General features: G+C 36.6%; 1 protein-coding gene across 3 annotated transcripts in view; it reads right to left on the reverse strand.

Annotated features, from left to right (window-relative positions):
- Nucleotides 1-21,205, reverse strand: part of LRBA (LPS responsive beige-like anchor protein) — a 417,388-nt gene that overhangs the window by 242,265 nt on the left and 153,918 nt on the right. The gene's annotated exons all lie outside the window — the stretch shown is intronic.

The following is a 21,205-nucleotide window of genomic DNA, read 5'->3' on the forward strand; positions in this document are numbered from 1 at the left end:
AGGCACCGTGCAGCTGCCCACAGTAAATCTGTGCAGAGCACCAAGCAGAGGATCTTGGTTTGTCATTAATTCTTTAACCACATAGTATACACACTCCAACATGTTAGTGGCCTGATTGCATACTAAAACATAGAGGTACCACCACTTTTGCAACAGAGTAGCATTATAAAAACAAAGAGGCAAGTTTCAGAATAACAAACACCAGCAAGCTGGCCACTGCATTCCTATGACTCATTAGATTTGGGCAGCCAACTGTTTACTATTGTTTGTATAAACATATAACTATAAAAACTAATGAGAAAATCTACATATCTTCAGACAGACACAAGAAAAAATATGTCAAAAGACAACACCAATCTTTACCAGATGGCTTCTTGGAGCTGAGCACATTTGCAGGCCAGCAAGGGAAGGTAAACCATTTTCCTAGCTGTACTACACCTGTTGTATAATCACCACCTGTTTACTGAGGTACTCAAACCCAACTACTAGCAAGTAAGGACCGAAAGTCCCACCTAGAAACAAAACTCAAAACTACAAAAGATTCTTTGTTACAACATTTTCTGATCATTTTGGGGTTTGTTGATCTTCTGAAAAATTGTTTAGCACAAAACTCAAAGAAATGGCACCAAATTTAGATCACTCCCTCATCAAATCACTGTACATGAAGACCCGCAACAAATTCAAATATCGGTAGAAACAATAAAGGCTTTTCCCCACTTCAGCACTTCTTGTTTCTAATTTCAGGTTTCATCTGGCAATTCCACAGATCACATATGCCAGACAAAGCATTTCAGCCTTTGTCAATGATTGGATTATTCTATGATCTAGTTAGTAGAATGGTCACAAATGTCTGCCTAACAACAAAAAAAAATTGCTTTTTCTTTGCAAAGCACAGCTGATACAGACACTGGTACAATTATTTCTTAGAGCTTAGATAACAGCACAGTACCATAATGCTTTTTATATTTAAAATGGTAGCAATGCTTTTTCTATATAAATCTATCTATATGTACAAGCATTAGAAAACTGCTGCAAATAAAAATAGGCAGACTATGAATGTTATTTATGTATATGTATATACTAATATGTCGTATAAAGTGAAAGATAGATAGGAAGAATGTGGAAAAACCACATGTAAAATAAAATTTGGTGTTGTGCAGATTTTCATAGACATCAGGTAACAAAAATGCACTAACAGATGAATAAATTTTAAAGAGGCATTTAAACAATTTTAATATATTTGCAAATTTCCTCATAATTTTTCCCACAGCTTAGAGCAATGCTCACCTGATGAGCAGACATCCAGGAGGAGTGAAGAATGAGCACAGCTGACTTTCCAAGTCATCAAAAATTGGCTTTTGTACTCCTACAAGAAGCACTCTGCCACCCCTCTTCACAAAAATATAAGATGGCTAAATCATAACCAACACTACAGAAGATTTTTCTAGCTGTTTTTAAATACAGCTGTCTTTTCCAATACATTAATCTATTTTGCACTCATGATGATTCTGAGCTCTTTTCAGCACTTTGTAAATGTTTCATATGCTGTTATTTTTAAGTTGCCTGAAAGGGCAGAATTCTAAAAACAGTGTATAAGGTAAGCTAAGTAGTAAAATGTTTTAAAGTGCTCTTTAATGGATCCTCCTTTACAATTTGAACAGCAACTTTTCATATCTGACACAAAATCCATAGATATAAATCACATTAGAGGGTTATTCTTTCCCCATTATCAATCTCTGTCTCTTTATGGAACATTAAAGTCACATTTGACCTTAAAACATGATAAAATGGAAATCAAACTAGAGTGTTTTGTAAAAGGTATAATGAACTTGTACCCCTTTAAAAAAAAAGTCTCTTTATGATGTAATTTTGAACACATCCTTCATTAAATACCAACAAAGATTTTCAAAGTGTAGCTGTGGCATTCAAATGAAGGCAAAAATAGTATTTTATTGTCTTGACAACTTCCATGAAAACAGCATTAGCCTGTTACAAAACAGAAATGTATAGGAGTCCACTTTTCAGCAAATTCAATATTTAATATGAATAGAAATTTGCAACTACCCACCAAAATACTACCACATACCACAATCCCATAAAATTATAACATCACTCCAGGAGGGTCTCTTAACCATAGCACACTCTTCACAGTACATATTTTACAAACAAGAACAGAAAGAAGACACAATTCTGCCAAATATCTGGCACACATGTGTATAGTTGCTAACATTAAGAAAGTTTTGTAAAAATCTTCTTTGATCATACAGGTGGCTCATCAATTGTTCAGTGGTTCCTATCCACGATGATACATGCTGAATATTCAGCAAAAAAGAAGCGATTTCTATTTCTCTCCCTCTCTCAAATAATTTTTAATACAGGAGCGAAACAAGACTGGCTCCACCAACAGAAATGGAAAGACACCCATCCCAAACTAGCCCGTCACCACTAGACTGTTCTGAAAGCACTAAAAAGGTCTCCATTTCTCTACCATATTTCTTCATTTTCCAGATGCTTTCAAGTTGACCTGATCCACCGCTTCAAGAGATGCAAGACCAGGATATAGAACGGCACATGTTAATACTTCACACTATCAGTAAATCATTCCATTTATGCAGAATAAAAATTCAGCTTGATTTCTGTTTGTGCACAAACTCAAAATTATATTTTTACAGTTTTATATCTTCCTTATTGTTTGATCTCTTGTGCTTACAATATGACCCTGTCATGCTTGAATATGGTTTTACAATCAGATATACTGTTGCGTACAAACAAATTTGTCAAGCCTTCCTTCCACTAGTGCTTCGACCTACATCATCTTTGTTATCTGTTTGGGCAAGTGTGTAATGGAAGTATAATTACAAAAGTACTGCAGTCACACTCACAATGAAACAAAAAAATGTTGGAAGAAGAAAAATGTATTTTCATATATATACACTCCACAGGTCATCTACAAGAAGTCTTAAATTCAGTGGCTGTTACACATTTTACAAAGGGGAAATGTATGAAGCAGAATCCTTTGACATAGCATGGAGCAGAGGAAAGCTCTTTACCCTCCATCCAGGACGGAATAGAAACCTTCTCTTTGCCGTTATCACAGAGCACAACAGGGGTTTTTTGCTTTCTCCCATTCCCTGCTTGGACAAGACTACAGACTATTTGAACATGTAGCTTATTTGAAGATTTCTATTTTAAAGGAACAGAAATTCTAAAGGAGCATAAGATCTTCCAAAAGGCAAGTTATAGATATGAAAATACAGTATATTCTGTATGCAGGAAATATTCCAGAAATACTATTGCAAAATAGCAACAAAGTGAATTGGTCTATCTTGCCTGTCCGTATTTCAGTGAAGAGGAGGATTAGTTTTTTCGGAATTATCTTTGATATTTATAAAAATGTCAAGTAAAATATTTTCTCTGCATGGTACCATCTGCATGTACACCTTTGCAGTCCCAAAATTACAATGCAATGCTTTCTACAAACTACAAAAAAGTTTAATAGTGTAGGGTTTTTAAAAGCAGTATCACACTTTTTTACTTTTATTCTTCAACTCTGAGATCACTGAACACTTTTACATATGCCTGTTCCTTTGTCTAATTTGGCTAAAAGCGATTTGCTTTATGAACAACTTGTCTCAGAGGATATCATTTAAGAGGAAAAGTCATCCATAAGATAAGGCATAGTCTTGCCACTAATGCAAACTCCCTACAAACAAGGATATTTTAAGTAAATGAAGGAGCTCCTCAGTCCTCTGCTTTCACAGATCTTTGCACTTGACCTCTGACCTGAGGTTTAAAGTCTGGACTAAAAATGCTACCCAGGGAAATCTTACAAAGACTCCTGAATAAGACTTAGAAAAATGAAAGCCTAAAACCTCAACAGCGAACAAAAGTCAACCAATGACAATATCTGACAGCCACCGTCAATTCTGAAGTGATGCCTCTGTCATCCAACGACTCAAAGTATTGATTTCTCTCAGCATGAAAAAAGCTTAAGCCAATGAAATAGATATAGCATCATCCCCCCGATAATAGCCATCAAGGTTAACACCAGCAGAACACTTATCAAAGTATCTCTTCTATTTCTTCTTGTTTTAATGGACTGAACACAATTCAATGGTTTCTCATCTCTGCAACCCACAGTTTTCCAAACCTCATTTATCCACTTTTCCAGCCTTTTATCTGATTCTAAGATTAAAAACAATCTGCATCTAAATCAACTGTTTGTAATACAAGTATGTGTGTGTGTATAAAAAAAAGTGGGTTTATAGCCAGGCATTCCTGGGGAAAACAAACATGCATTTAGAATCACAAGGGGGAGGGAAAAACACCCCACAGTTGACTTAGATCACACCACACATCAAACACAGACTGTTAAAACTATAGTCATGACCAGAAAAAAACCTACCACAATCAGTTTGGGTTAGTGATTAGAGAGAAATGCAAGGATCTCAAGACACATCTGGTTTTAATCTGTGCTGAGTCAACAGCTTTATTTTTTACCTTTTGGTCTCACAGTATTAAGCTTTAGTAAACCCAACTAAACACTAGGCAACAGCATTTTTACTGAGATTGCATCTTTCAAATGAGCCCAATTTTGTACAGTAGGTAAACGAGACACTAAGAAGAGTTCAACTGAATACAAAACCAACTGACAGCCTAAATAATAAACAGAGGCAAATAACATCAGATACTACAGTATCCATTAGCACCAATTACATAGTAGTTTTTGGTTTTTTTACCTTTTACTTTTATCTAAATGATGTTATGTGTTAAAGTAGCACCCTTGGATCACAAAGACACAGCTTCACACAAACAAGTGCGAGTTCTCACCTCTTGCTAGAAACCAGTATTTGCTATATGCGTCCTACATTATTCTAATGTTCTAACTCCCTAAGCATCACTGCTAACCATTGGCATAAACAACATAGAGGCAAATTATCCTTTTGAACCCAAGAAGCCAGTTCTTACTGTACATATGTCCAAATGCGTCACATTCAAAGCATGTCCTAGGGTAGACACTTTCCTCCCTCACTCTATTGCAAATCCAGTTTACGTCTGCAGTCCCTCCATACTGTTCTTGCTTTAAAACTGGCTAAGATCCTACAAACATTATACTTGGGCATTATATTTGTGATTCTTTGGGTGCACATCTTCCAAATACAAGGTATTTTTCAAGCTAGAAATAATCAAAGTACAACTCCCCTATGCTCTAGTAACAGTAAAGCTCAGCACTTCCGCGTAGGTGGCTCTGTACTCTCAGATTAGATATTAAGCAAAGAAGCCAGTGATGATTTTTAAAGCCATTTCCCAACTACACTGCATCAACCTTGTGACATTTACCTGCTTCAGCACTATCATACAGATTAGTACTGTATTTACCAAAGAACTGCCAGTCCAATGCAACAAATGAATTAGATCCACAACTAACTTCTGGAACTGACCAAGTCACTTATAAGGAGCATCCACTCTGTCCAGCAAATGAGACATACTCATATGATCTAAGGATTCACTACACATACTTAGTGAGGGCCGTATTAAGGTTGCAGTCCTCTGATTTTTCCTAACTGTTGGATACATGGTTTTTTCATCTTTCCATGTTGTCATTTCTATGCAACTTAAGTTTTTAAAAGGGGAAAAATACCTTTTCATCAGGTGAAAACATATAGGTAAGTCTCAAAGTGGGCCAAACACAAAGATTTCCATCATTTCAACCTAAGCCAAGCAGTGTTTAATTGTTCCCTCACCTGTAACTAGTAGTTAAAGATATGTAAGCAACTTGTTACTGCCAGAAGAGAAATAAGTATGTGGTTTGAAAGGTACAGTGGAGGATGCCCTAGGGAACTGTCCCAATTCTACCTTCAATGCTCCCCAGCTTTTCTTTCTGTTCTTCTTTCATGGGCAGGCTCCATCTCCCCTTACCCACCAAAACTTTGCCTTCTGTTCTTGCTGTTAGTACCTTACTCTTGCAATAGCATCGGGACACTTCCTCCCCTCCGTACAGTATGAATGCTAAGTGGAAGTAGGGGAAATAGTTATCACCCACTGCAGTGGCGGTGCTGTCAGCTCAGGAAACATTTGCCAAATAAGTCTTGCTGTGGCTTTCAATCCATTCTTCAAGATCTTGTAAAAATCTTTGTTTGACTAGAGGACAGATGGCACACCTCCAATAAAGCCCAACAAACTAAAGCTCTGAAATGTCTTCAGTTCACTAACTGTGACCACCACCTTCCAACTGCCTTTTCCACCAAGGCACAGTAAGGATCCCTGCTACCTGTAAGGTAGGTAAGAAAGTAGTGCAGCAGTTTTGGCCCCAGCAGCCAAATGACGACTTCCCCAGGATTCAGATTCCCAGACACCCTACTGCCAGCACAGTTCTTTTACAACTTACAACACCAAGACTTGGCACAGGAGTGACACTTGAACAGATTGAAAGTCACATGCAGTTCAGATGGCACAGATAAACCTTAAATGAAGTCTCCAGGAGCAGGTAACACACACTACTGAGTATTTTTGAACAATGCAACTTACTAATTAAGAAGCCCTTAAAGGTACTACCATAAACAGCAATTTTTCACAAGTTTTGCATCAGAAGAATTCTGAATAATTTTTCATAATGGGGCAAAAGGTACACTACTGGCAGTGGGAAAACAATAATACCTCAAAATATGGAAAAAAAATTAAAATCTCAATGAAATAAAAAGATGTAGCGTTTTTTAATGTTTTAATTTGGAAACATTTCACCAACCTTTTCCAAAACAAGAAAAAAAAAATATCTAAACCTTAAAGTAATTCAACCTCTGAGAGCACAAAGAATTGAAAAGTGTAGCCACAATGATTCAGATAAGCAGATAAACAAAAAGGTAATTTGGAACCTTATTACAACATATCTTGTCCGACTTTAATCTATACATGTGGCTTCAGCCTCTGACTGTAACAAAGTGAAAGGCATCTGCATGAGTTAAAATTCATTAATTTCTATAGCTCTCAAAGACACAGCTATAAATACCTAAGTATATTAGTATTTAACACATGACTTATGTTAATTGTCTCAACATCTACCTTACAGAATGTGTATTCCTATATAGGACTCATTTTTATTACTATATAAGAACTCACATTCGTATTATAGGTAGAATATAATGCAAAAATAATCAACATATCCTTGCTGATTTTGTTATTTATTGTTTGATATTCCTGCTACATGACACTCACTAAATTTCCTTATGAATTTGTAAAACACATGCAAACCGAATTCATTTCCAGCCAAAATCTCTACATAAACAGTTTCCAAGATTGTATAAAGTTGCAGATTTCCAAAAGACAGAAAGATTAGCCCCTTGAGATATTCCTGTAGCCTGGGGTCTGTGTTTGCATTTCTATTTTCAACATAGTTCCTCTCAAGCACTCTTCAGCTTTCCCTATTTAGCGTCTGATTTGAGAGCACAGCTCTGATTTTAATCCAGGAGCTTCAGAATACATCAAAATATAACAACTCATGAACAAACCACATTCATTTGAGATACCAAGATATTTAGGCATAACGGTTTCCTATCTCACCATGACTGGTTGCATGCCAATGACCGGCACATCTCTAATAAGCTTCAGTGCTCTGGATACCGTTGGCTTCAGACCTCAGTGTGCTCAAGATGTCACCTGTGATGCCTAATGCAGAGAAAGGGGCACGGGGGATAGATTTACAGTTTGCCTTTCTATAACTTTGTTCTGTACTCTGATAACAGAATCAAAAGCATGTTTTGAAAGTATTCTATGCTGTATAGCAGTGTAGTACTCATGAGACATTAAGAACAAAGGTAAAAATACCATCCGCTCACAGTAAAAATCAATGTATACACAGAGACACATAATGGTAACTAAGGTAGATGTAGGAACAAATCACCTATGTTCTGCACCAGCAACAGAAACAGCTATAAAAGTGTTCTGTGCTGTATTTTGCAAACCTTTTGTGAAACCTCAGCTATGAAACATTTGGACATGAACACGAACTCACGACCCAAAAGGTAACCTATCTGCCCTTCACCAAATTCTATCATGCTTGCTCCAAGAACTAATTTAGTGAACTTGATCTCTGACAGTTCAGGACCTTTTCAGCCTCTCACAACAGAGAATTATCACCTTGACTGGCACACATCCTTTGAGCAACACTGCTAAATAGGACAGAGATGTGTGCTGCCAAAGCATTCCTTCACACACACACACACTTTTTGTTTTTGCCATTAAGTCATTGCACCTTCATCTGTATCTGCAGAAACACTTCAATTCATTATTAAGGAAAAGTATTAAGGGCTTTTTTGTTTTTTGTCAGAGGAATTTCAAATGACTATCGGAGAATCTATGAAAAAAGGAGGATTATATGGGATTTTAATAAAAATCCTATTCAAAAATAACATGTTCAGTGCTGCCAATTCACAAGTTTCTAACTTACACTCCAACATTGCTCTTTACTTTATGGCAAACTAAGATTCTTGAGAGGCTTATTCTTTGGAGGACCAAGTATTTTAAAAGCAGAATATTTTGATTAAGATGATAATGAAATGGCAAAGATTTTAAAAAATTAAAAATCCAGAAGCAAATGGTAAGGATTCTTAAAATATGGTCTTTTATAGTAGTTATTCTTTAAAATCATTCCTAGCCATTTGTTAAGCAGTCGATTCCAGTTTTAGTTTAAGCTTTGCCGTAACTTAAAGCCTCCTATCAGGACTCCTGTAACCAACTATGAAAAGCAAACTAAGCAAACTATTTTAATTTTTCCCACTCCTGTTTTCAGTAGTTCGTTTTGTATCTCATTCCAACTAACACATAAGTTTTTTTTTCCTTTGTGATTGGTCCTCATGCACTTACATAAATCTATTTTGGAATTTCAGAACAGCATGACATAGGTATCAATAGGTGTGGGGTTTAATTAACATTTTGTATTCAGAAAAGTTCTACCATCCTTGAAAGGTTGACATTTGGCTCCAAAAATTGTTGGGGGATGATAAATGAATTTCTTTTCAAAACTGTGTGATTTTATTATCCATAAAAAGGCAGCCTTGGAAATATTCTGACTATTCCAAATGTGACAACACAACAGTCTCTGCTTTAATTTACAGCAGTCAAAGTTAAAAACACTCATTCATACAACTCTAGATCCTTATACTGAGCAATATTGGAAATATGACTAAAAATACTCCACAACAATTGCTTTAAAATTTATATTTTTCTTGCTCACTTGGTTAAAATGAAAAGACTGCAACGATGCAAGAGTCAGTATTGCAACTACTACAGATGCTGCCTTCAGAGAAATTAAGTACTATGCAGCACCAGGCGGTTTCTAGTGGCATCGTCCTTTGTGTTGTCAACATTGGAAAAGGGCAGGGCGGGAGGAGAGAGGATATTCCATAAACTTATTCATTTACATAAGAACAACATATAAGATAAATTTAATAAGTTTTCTAAATACCAGAACTTGTTAAACATCCTGTTCCAAGGCTCTGATGTTCTTGCAGAGTTTAAAGTTTGGCGTTGTTTCAGTTCAGCATGCAAGGGTTTCCTGTCTGGTTGGGTTTTTTAAATAGTATGAAGGTGTTTTTATACTACCCCTCAATAACAGTTATCAGCATTTGTTATAAACAACTCATGGACATTGGTGTAATGGTACAAAACAGATTACACAGTCCAACTGCACAAATCCTGCTTAACTAGATTTCACTAATTGACTTTAATTCAGTGTAAAATAATAAATTCAATACTTGGAGCTCGTTATGTTTAGAGCACAACAGCCACACAGGATAAAAAAGCAACACAAATTCTGTGGATTTTTAAAGGAAGAATGTGAGATTTGATGTGAATTACAGTTCAGTCATTAACATTATAAATACTGAAAGAAAGTACAGTGACTAATCAAAATCACCAGCCTCCACCAAGCATGCAAAAAAATGATAGAAACTACTGAAATGACATAAAATATATAAAATATATGTGACAGTTATTGGACATACAAAAAAGCCACACAACAACATTTCTGAGACACTTTTAACAACTTCAGTTACACTCTAGCCAATAACCTACTTTTAATATCCCAAATTTCTGAGTAGCTCCAAACAACTGCCATTCAAAAATAACCTGAGAAACATTCCTCTCTCCTCTGCTGCCGACCATATGAAATTGCCTTGCAAAACAGTGTTGGTCCAATGCCAAGGCTGCTGACAACTTCAAGACTATCAACAACTACTTAGAAATGAGATATTTGGGGTTTCTAACAAGCAGTGTAGGAAAAAATAAGCAAAAATATTTCAGAAGTCTGAATATCTGATTGTTTTAATCTGTAAATACTTAACAGATTCAGGACTAATGGCAGCATAATTTAGAGATGTCTATAGGTGGCATAATGTCATCCTGGGGCTGAAGGCCAGCATAGAGACAGCACAGCTGAGGATGACCCTGTTCTGCTGATGGTAGTGGAGAGAGGCTGCCCCAAGATGAGGGCCAACCCCCCACCCTAGCACTGCTCACCACCTTGCTGTAGCCTCCTTGACCCTTTCCAGGCCCCCAGCCATGGGGTAGGTGGGCTTCCCTGCCTCAGGCTGGCCCTGGCTCCATGGCCTACTGTGTGTGTGGGGGGTGGTGCCTGTGCTGGTCCTGGCTGCCCCCACCCCCCCCACCACCCCCAAGGGCTGCCCTGCTCTTCTCATGGTGGGTGGCAGGTTGGAGATGCATGGTGAGGTCCTGCCCAGGAGGCTGTGGTACTGAAGTGGGTACCCAATTTACCCCCACTGAGGGGCACTGCCAGTCCTTGTGGCACCCTGACAATGTATGTTAAGTCTCTGGTCCCACATTACAACAAAATTTGTTCCACAATTGCCATATATTCTCTGTAATACAATAACCCATCTAATAACTTGGCATTTTGTTTGCTTTGTCTGCCACCTTCCTTAAATATTTCAAAGCAAGAATTGGCATTGGTGATGAAAGACGGAACCTCAAATTGCTCTAGGGCAACACACAGTTCAGTATAGTTCGAATGACATTCAAATCTCAAGTTTCCACAAGGACAAGCAGGGAGAAGGATGAAAGGAACATGAAAATCTCAGCATCCTTTCTGTCATAACCTTAGCATTACTACTTGGACCCAGAATTTGTTGCAATAAATTTTTTACAAAACCCACCAATATCTTGGCACTAGGGCACAAAGGAAAAAGTGTAACGATGACCAAACACTTGCACTGCTCATCATTATAGTCACTATCATCTCCTTCAAAGTTCTACTTCCAGGAGATACCTAAATCTTTTAGGATGGCCAGAAATCTTCAAAGATGCATTTTCTAAAAAGTAAATTAATAACAGGGACCTAGCAAAGTGAGCAGGAAAAAGGTGGAAGGGAAGAGGGGTGAGGAGAGCATCAGGAAATTTATCTTCCTTGTGTAAAATAGAACAATGAGGACAATTTGGTTTTCTGAATGCTAAGACATTTTAAGGATTGACTCTGCCACTTCCAGTAGGATTGCAGATTAACAGTGAAATCCCGAGGTCTCTAAGTCACTTGGCAAGTTCCCTGACACAGTGATCATCTGAAGAGCAACGTAACTGCCTGATAGATCTTCCTTTTTGTGATTTAAGACCATCTCAAAGGGATTGGCTCAGTTTTCTCCTGTTTAGGTCAAAGAGAAAAATCAGTAGGTAGACTCATTCTGTAAGCATTTCTATAAAAGAATCAGATGAAGCAGGAAGAAAAAGATTCCAAAAAATCTACTACAGTGATTCCCATTTAAAAGCTAATATAGAAAAGTTCAAATGAAAAGCTGGACTGCAAAGCAGTGAGACAGAAGTGGCGATATGAACGGACCTTTCAGTTTGTGTTAGGAATTCTGCTTCGTGCAGTCTTGTTCTCTTTCCTGGAAAACTGTATAGGTCGACTTAGAGCAAGAAGCTACCTTTCTATAAGATTAGGAGTGTCACCCTTGGCTGGGGGTGGCTTTACAGTTTTCCACCGTTTCCCTCCCTGGACCCCAGACAGACTTCAAGCCCCATCTACAACAAAATAAAGACATTTTTAGCAATTTAATTGTAAAATACTTATTTAAACAATTACTCCTTAATCAACCATTACTCATGGAGGTATTTATTTCAGCACAGTCACTATATTTTGTATTCAGAACAAAGCATTCTCAATGAAAGGCTGAAGCTTTCATTGGAATGAGAAAAATCAATTCAGGATAAACTATTACACTAGGTACAATATTTTGCCCAAGTTCCTCCTCAATAATACTCCAATAAATGAAGGTGAAAAATACTGTATGTGACTAAGAAATATAGGTAACATTGAAAATTTTAACTGTAAATGCCTTCAGGCTCTACTGATGAACTTTTATAAACATCTCATTATCTTAATGCATATGTTTAACTTCCCACATTGCCCCAAAGTTGATCTTCATAAGTCACCTTCCTGAACATCAAAATATAAACCTGCATGAATCAAACTTTTTCATGCCTAAATGAGAAGACTGCATTAACTACAAGACTATGCGTACTACAATTTGAATGCTAACAAGAGAACGACCAGTGTATCCATAGCTTCCATAATCAAGAAGCCATAGGTTAAGGCAAGTAAAGACTCAAAACTATGGACTAGATTTACAATACAGACTTCTATGGGGTCAGGCATGCTGTCTTTTATGCACATTCAAACCTGTTCTGGGGTTGCAGAAAACTAACGTGAAGATACTCAGTCTCCCTTTCTTTTATAAAAGTATTAGTATGTAAGGGCTTTCATAAATCCTCCAGATAAAAAGTGGACTTTACTTTCCAAAGCTGATAAGGGTCAGAGTTTTAAAAATAAAATAACTACGTTCAGCTACAGACAGTAGTTTCATGGGGCAGTAAAGGAAAGCACGTTGCAGGTACACCAACTTGTGTGTGGTATGTTTTCATACAAACAGCTGCAGAACAAGCTGCCTTCACGGAGTCACTTCTAAGTTTTCATTTCTACCATCAGCCATTATGAAAAAAAAAAATAAATTTTACAAGTAACACATATAATAGCATCCTAACACATGTATGCACTAGTCTAACCTGCTAACCAGACCTGCAGAGGTTTCACATGAAATCCAGCTATAGTCAAGTGGGACTGGGCTTTATCCCAAAAACCTGAACTCAGGTCAGTCATAAGCAGTATTTGCAATTCTGGTTCTTTTGCCAGGAAAAGGCAAATGAAAAAACAAACATGCAGAAACAGAACTAGAATATAGGGAAGTACTTTACGGTTTTGTAAAATAATCAATTCGTATTACAAACAAGCTACTCACATAAAAACAACAGCTTTGAAAATTAAATTGTATTTGAGAGAATACTCAAGACTACTGCCAAAAGACTGTCAAATACATCTGGGCTATAAATGACAATATGTTGGATCAAAAGTTAACACCCATTTAGCAATCAGATGCATATTTCATCCTTAATGAAGGCCTGAAAAGAAGAGTTCACTTTATTCTGAATGCAGGTATCAAAGGAGATCTCACAAAGCAACATAGGCGCATCATCTAAGGATCTTTTTCACATTAAGAATCCTATTAGAAGGAAAACACTAAAAGGTAATTGAATTTCCCTCAGTTATCTTCATCTCTGTCAGCTCCTGCTACAATAACTTACTCTCCAGAGCAGAGATAACTCAATTCTGTCCAGCAAGCATATGTTATGAATCTCCAAAGCAAACTTGTCTAAATCATTCTGGTCTTCTATCAAGGTTGGCTGTGGATATGAACTCTGACAGAAAGCAAACAAATTTATTTTTATCTTTTCAATAATTCACTTCCCTGTGCCTTGATGGAAGAATCTAAAGACATAAATGTTTCCACTAATTCTGGAATTATAAAGACTGGCTGAAAATGTTTTATCTGGAAGTTAATGCTATTATAAACTGTTTGATTCACCCTTCTGTTTTAGCAGAAACAAAAAAGTGTGTTACAGCAGTTTCAGGGTCCTGTAGCTATACAAAACCTAAAACTATCATCTCTTGCTGTGATTGACATTTTTTTCAGAATGGTTTTGACATTTATATTTTCATTTTCAGTGAAAATGTTAACTGTACAAATAATAACAGAAGTATACTCTTAACTTCTTATTTCATCAAAGCTCTTAAACATCAGTAAGTGCAAATTCTCCACTCATACGAGCAAACTACTTATCTAGACCAACATCAAAAAAGAAAAGCAAAACCTAAAGTAGCCAAAAGACAGGTAAATTACAAGAATCAGAAAAGCTCCTTCCAGAAAGAGGGGAGAGAAAATACGAGATAAGGTTCTGGTCAAACTAACAGTAACAGTACAATTCCTGTCAGTTTGTGATCTTTTCAGGTTGTTCAACACAAGTTAAAAAAAAAAATCTGAAGAATGACTGAATAATGAAGTGACATAGTTTGTTGCTGATACTATGGTATTCAGAGCTGCATTATCACAAAGCAGCTGTGAGGAACTGGAAGGGGAGCTTGGAAGACCAAGTCATTGCAGTAATAAAAACAGCACAGGAACATCAGTGTAAACAGAAGAAAGGTAGGAAAGAATCTAATTTTACATACAAAATTATGGACTCTGGATTCACTTTTATTTTCACTCCTTTTTGCCATAATGAGATGGTATTATCAATGACAGATAGTTCTATGAAACCATTGGGTTGGTACTGGATATTCAACAAGCACGCAGGAATCAAGTAAAGAATTAGGAACCACTGGGAAAAGAACAACACAGAAAACATTGTCTATTAATAAATTCCTGGTGTGTACCCACCTGGAATGCTAGGTGCAGTTTTGGGTGCTTCATCAGGAAATATGAAAGAACTGAGAAGCATTTTGCAATGATTCAAAATTTATATCACTGATACAGAAGGAATAATGATGTAACAGTAGGATTTTTCAAGGGCTGGGGCGGGGTGGGGTGCAGGGAGAGACAACTCAGGAGGGATAACAGCATTCTGTAAAATCATGTGGTATTGAAGGACCCTTTCCAGGTGAGTTGGCACAAATGCGTTCTATAGATTCTTACAACATTAGATGAAGTGAAATAGGCCAAAGAGATGGGGAATGCATGCTGTGAAGGTCGTGTGTGATAGTTTCCCAAGAGCTGGTAAACTCTAGGGATTGGCAGTCTTGTTGAACCTACAAAACATGATCAATCCAGAATACTACGTCTGCTGAATCTGTACACCACCGCAAGCACATGCCAGTACCAGCACCAGCTTCTATGACTCAGTCAACATCCAAGACAGCGACAGCTACCCTACACAAAGAATTGTGTATGTATCCCCATGCAGCAAGGACCTTCTGCAGGACTTTCTGAAGCTACTGGAATAAACTCTTCATGACACTGGAGTGTACAGCCGGAGTCAGGCTCCCAACCGTAAGCATGTGATGGCATTGGTGTAGTTATCAGCTATTAACAGTAACAGCTTTATTCTATTAATTAAAACAGTATAATGAACAGAAGGTGTTCTAAGAAATACTGGCTGTGATCTGTACCTCCCCTGCAACCTGACTCGCTACCAGGGAAAAGGCATTTTGCAACACAACAATGAAACCAAGATGCCAGTACACTTTGCAGTTAACTCAGTGCAACTCTTGGCAAAAGCCTATGTGGATTCAGAGTTTTACTGGGCAAATGGGGGAATAATCCCTGAAGAGGTACTGGGCACATGGCCGTCATTTCTGGCGAGCAAGAATCACAAGTCACTTCAAATTGCAGAAGAGTGGGAGTGTATTCTGGAAAAATGTTTCTATGTTCACCCTTGTAATAAGCTCTTCCTTAAGTATTCACAGTTTGAGGTAGGATACTAGGACTGATAACGGACTTCTTAATGTGATTAGTCTTGTTCATCCATGTTGCAGTAGGAATCAATCTTCTAACAACAGAAGCAGGGTGTAACTACTAGGATGATCTAAAGTATGCAGATATCGCCTTAGAAGAAAAAAAGCCTAGAAGACTAAAACTAACTTAGCTGAGCAAAATGATGCAATATGGGATAAATAATAGATTTAAAAAGTAAAAATAAATTAATTAAAAAAAACTAAAGAAAAAAGACCATTGAAGCTAAAAGATAATGACCACAAAATAACAAAATGTTTGCTGAATACAAGTAAAAATAAATTAGAAAAGGTTTACAACTGAGCAGAATATTTAAGTCCAACTTGCCATTTGGAATAGTGAGAAAAAATACCTTCAGGTATTCAGACCCTGAAGATCTTTTGTGACCTTCTTAGAACCAATATCAGAATTATTTCAATACAATGTCTTATTTAGATCAAACCAACTTAAAAAAAGCACACAGTAGAGACGTGTACTCTCACCAGTGGTTTTTCTTCAAAGCTAAACAACTCCTTAAAAAGGTACATAAATAATCCAAGTTATCTTTGAACAAGAATTTTAGGGGAAGATCTCCAATCAAGCACAGTAGGATCTTTGCTTTGTTAATGCTAGAAATTTACACTCTGTGTACACTATATTACTTCAGTCAAGAGTATTTTAAAATCACTACCTGGCATAAGCTACCATAAAAGTCTGTACATGAATAATAAACAAGGTAAACACTACTGATTTATTTTTCATGAATAGGTGAGAACAACATTTCTGATAGGAACATCTAAGTTGAAGCAAGAAAATCCTTAGTGAGCTAGTTTAGTTTTCATACTATGAACATAAAAAGATGCAGCAAACATGGAAAATGTTTTTATAGACAACACAAAAACTGTATAAGAAGATACAATATCAGAGGTTCAAAGGAAATGTATTCCATCCATGAAAAGGCTTTTTAAAAGACAAAAACACTGGAATGATTAAGGTGCAGAGGAAGGCGGCTGTAAGAAAATGGCATTCTTCAAGAAGTCTGTTCAAAGAGGGGAAACAGAAAAATATGTTAACCGTGGCATGTAAGTTTTAAAAACAGAATGAAGCAGGCCAAAAGAGTTTGAGGTACACTTATATAAAAGGCATAAAAGGCAGTAATAAATTATTTTCAAACAAATTAGGAGCAGTAGGCCCGTTAAGGTATCTCTGTAGAGCTAATAGAAGATCAAAGGATAAAAAGAGCTCTTGGAACACAAGACCACCACAGAGAAGTGCTAGCAGAGAAGTTATAAAAGAAAACTGACAAGTGACCAACTGCTAGGACCAGACAATATTCACTCAGGTGATCTAGAAGAACTCTGGGATAAACGCAGCTGAGCCATTAGCTACAGCGTTCTTGCTCAAACTGCCTCAGTGCCAGCAGAATGAAGTATGCCAAATAGACTCTGGAAGACATGGCAAAAGTCTGAAATTTATAAAAGGCAAATTAGTAGCTGTGTTTAAAGCAAAAAGCAAACCGTGGTACAAACACACTGGCAAGACTCATCACTGCTTTTGTAAAGGGAAGTCATGCTTCATTACATTTCTTTCAACAAGCCACGGGAGACACAGACAAGAAATAAAGCTCGCTAATAGAACGCCAACAAAATATTTAAAGAAAGGCAGGGTGTGGTAGGGCATATGGAAACATCTTTATGTTGATAAAAATTGATTAAAACAAAGGAAGTGGGTTTAAGAAAAAAGAATAGTCTTCAAAGTGGAGGGAAATCACCGATTTGGTGGTGATTCCAACACTGTGTTTAGAAATGGCAGAGAGTGGAAAAGGCATCAAGTTTTGCTAATAGCTCTAAATAATTCCAGGTAGTAACAACAGCAATCAAACATGGAAAAATGCTAATACAGTGACTAGGAGATAAAACAACAGGTGAAATTCATATAGGGAGCTGCAAATCTTTGTCCAAATTGTGATCCCCGCCACCTGAGTAGACCCAAGGAAGCATCCCTATGTAACTGTGCTGTTCTATGTAACGCTTGTCCCTAGGCATGTACTTTGGTAGAAACACAGTGCTGAGTTTGATGGACTTTTGGTCTAACTCAGTATAGATACTCTTGAGTCTCAGCAAACTATTCATCTGTGAAACAGTAGAACAACATTATTAACATTAACGAATAAAAAAAAGCATGGAATTTCCAAGTGGATTGTGTTAACCTCCTAAATGATTTTGGATACTCTAAAGAAAGTTCAAGTTATTCAAGTTTAGTGCCAGATTGTTTCATATTGCAGAAAATTAGCAGAACCTCTGGCTCTGTAATACCCCAGTAACTAAGAGATCTTCATCTGACTAGTTGAGCAATTCTGATCCCAAGTCAGTACTCACAAAGAATTATCTGTGATAAGTGGAACTTATACTGCACATATTAATATAAGACCAGACATCAGTACTTCTGTACTAGTTTTCCAAACACATGATCACTTAGAAGTAACTCAGTAAGGCGCTGCTGTGGAAGAGATAATCCACAGCATAGACTATTATATTTTACTCACTTCTTACTGTGTATGTTTTTACTTTAAGAGTTATTCTTTCAAAGAAGTTAAGTAACAAGTGTGATGCCTAGAATTTGTAATTAAAAAGAAAAAACAGAAACCAACTCTAATAAAGCGCCATTTAGACATTACCTTATTTACACTGATTAAGCTTGCAAGCATGCAGTAATTATTCTGGATTTTGTGTGTTACTTAGCTAGCTAGCGAGCTAAATGATTTTAAAGAAACAAACAAAAAGGCCAAAAAAAACCCCACCGAAGAACACCCTATAAGCCTTACGATTATGAATTTCACCAAAAAAAAAGATAAGGCCCACTGCCACAGCAGTTCAAAAAGAAATGTTTCTTCCCAGGCTACCAGAAGATGGATCTCTGCAGAAGCATACAAAGACACGCTCCCTTCTTCTTCTTACCCTATTTTCTTCATGCCTATGCTCTTTCAATTCAGTCATTAAAGTAGCCAGGCAAAATTACAGGAATTGAGTCTTAGGTTCCTTCTGGCAGAGGTGTGTTTTTTGTTTTGTTTTTTTGTTTTGGGTTTGTTGTTTTGGTTGTTTTTTTTTTAGGTTTCCAGGGTCTACAAATACTAGAACAACAAGAATTCCAGAGCATGTTCTGCTAAGACTTCCAGAGCCATGGAGAGTAGATTAATTAAGATAATTGATAACTCTCTAATGAAAATAATCAGCTGTAACAGCACTTACAAGAGGGGGTAAAAAGTTTTTAGAACAAGGGAAAGTTTATCATTCACAGGAAGTGATAAATAAGTAATGTGTTAATTATATAAAAGGAGAGAAAAAAGGCCATAAAAAGTTAAAACCTCATATAGCTAATATTGTAAAATGCTGTGCAGAAAAGACTCATATCCTCATGAGATTCCTCAGTTTTTTTTAAATTACACTTCGTTTGTAAATAAAACAGCACAGATTACAAAAGGTGAGTCTCAACAACATTCTGCCACTCATCAATTGTAAAGCAATAAACTTCATTAGCATCAGAGAAACAAGAGTAATTTTTATATTAAATAACCAGTTATGAATCTATTTCATTTCCATAATTAATACGATTTGAAAAGCCCAGTAATACACTGATACTTACTAATTTAATTCTTCACATAGTTTGTCTCATGATTTGCCAAAAATACCACCCAAAAATGGTAATGAAGATAGCATCACTTCTTGTTTCATTAGAAAAGTCTATATATGAGCAGTTGTAAAATAAATTTTCTTTCCAGCTGCTTCAGAAACAGTATTATTGTATCTTTTTATAGTATAGCTTTTGACATATTTCTGTAATGCATTCCGATTTAAAATTAAGTTATAACAAAAAAGATGTCACAGCATTCCAGTGCAAGTTTGCATTCCTTCTCCTCCCACTGTTTATTAAAGCATAGTGAAAGCAAAAACACAATTTTTCACTCCTCCTTTCATAATCAGGCAATAGTTTACCCCAACACTTCCCAGAGCACAGGGAAAATGTTATACTGTTCAAACAGAAAATTAAGTTCTCATTTCAGTATCCTTTGACTCACATGAGACAACGAATCTTAAAAATTGCCACCTCAGGAATATGAGAAATTTAATTTTCCAGTTTGGGGCTTGTCAACGTATTGCAGTAGAACAAAACTGGTCAGTCCTCCAATGGAAAAAAAAATATTCTTGCTCAGCACTCTGTTGAAGAGTTTATAATACCAAAAAAAAAGTGTTTAGAAATGAAAAGTCAAAATTTTTCTTCCTTCTACCAACAGATGGTGCTAAGATGCCTAACCTGCCCAATGCAAAGGGCAGCATTTGTTTAAAAATCTAAACTTGAGAGAGAGTTAAGTCCATTCATAATGAAATGTGTAAAGCCTTATTACCCTATTTCTATAAGGGTATAACTAACTACCCTTGTGCTTCCACATACAATCTTTTGAACTATAACTTTTGGTTGTGTTACTACAGGACACCTACAACTCACACTACCCATTATCTTTGTATGTTCTGTAAAGATTCATTGCTTATAACTCACACCACTAGACAGAACACCCATGGAAATTATTGCAAAATCTTTTGTTCTAATAAATGAGTTCATTACCATTGTGTGGAATGACCATGTAGAAGGATGTTGTAAGAACATCAGAAAGATTTTTTTGATGCACCAGTTCTGTAACAAAGCAGCTTTTGCTAAAAACATTGGAAAATTACATGGAGAATAGGGACTCAGTCAAGGGTTAAAACTTTCCACAGTAACTGTTTGTTACACACAGAAGTAACAATCATCTACAGAAACTACAAAGACACCAAATACCATTTCATAATTGCTTCAAGGGCTCTCAAACATTCTCTTTGACTCATCGGTATTCTGCCAAAATTGATTTGCAGTACTTTTTAGTTACTTCCTCTGATACAAATAATATCTTCTAATATTTAATGCTTAGTACACCAGAGGGGAAAAGGTGCAGAATACACAAGATTATCAATCAACAGAACAACAGAACCACTGAATTTTGTCTTCTGCCAAGGAAACAAAAAGCAAATAGCTACAGTCAAGCCACTACTGGAACGCTTGCCTAGCCTTGCATCTTATCTCTGTCAAGGCAATACTTCTATTAACATTAACGTTCATTTCTCAGCATGAGCCATGAAGTAAAACATTCAGTTTATTACACATAGCCTGTAAATTGATACTGAATAAGAATTAAAACTGTGAGGAAGTCCAACTCTTCTGCATGAAAAAACATAACTGAACAGAAAAGGGCAACAGATTTTATAGCAGCTGGAAATGCTAGATTTAATTATTGGAGAGAAATCATGCAGAGAAGTTAGCTGCCTAGCATGATTTATAACAAATGC

Source organism: Falco punctatus (genome assembly GCF_963210335.1).
Source record: "Falco punctatus genome assembly, chromosome: 1".
NCBI classification, from domain to species: Eukaryota; Metazoa; Chordata; class Aves; order Falconiformes; family Falconidae; genus Falco; species Falco punctatus.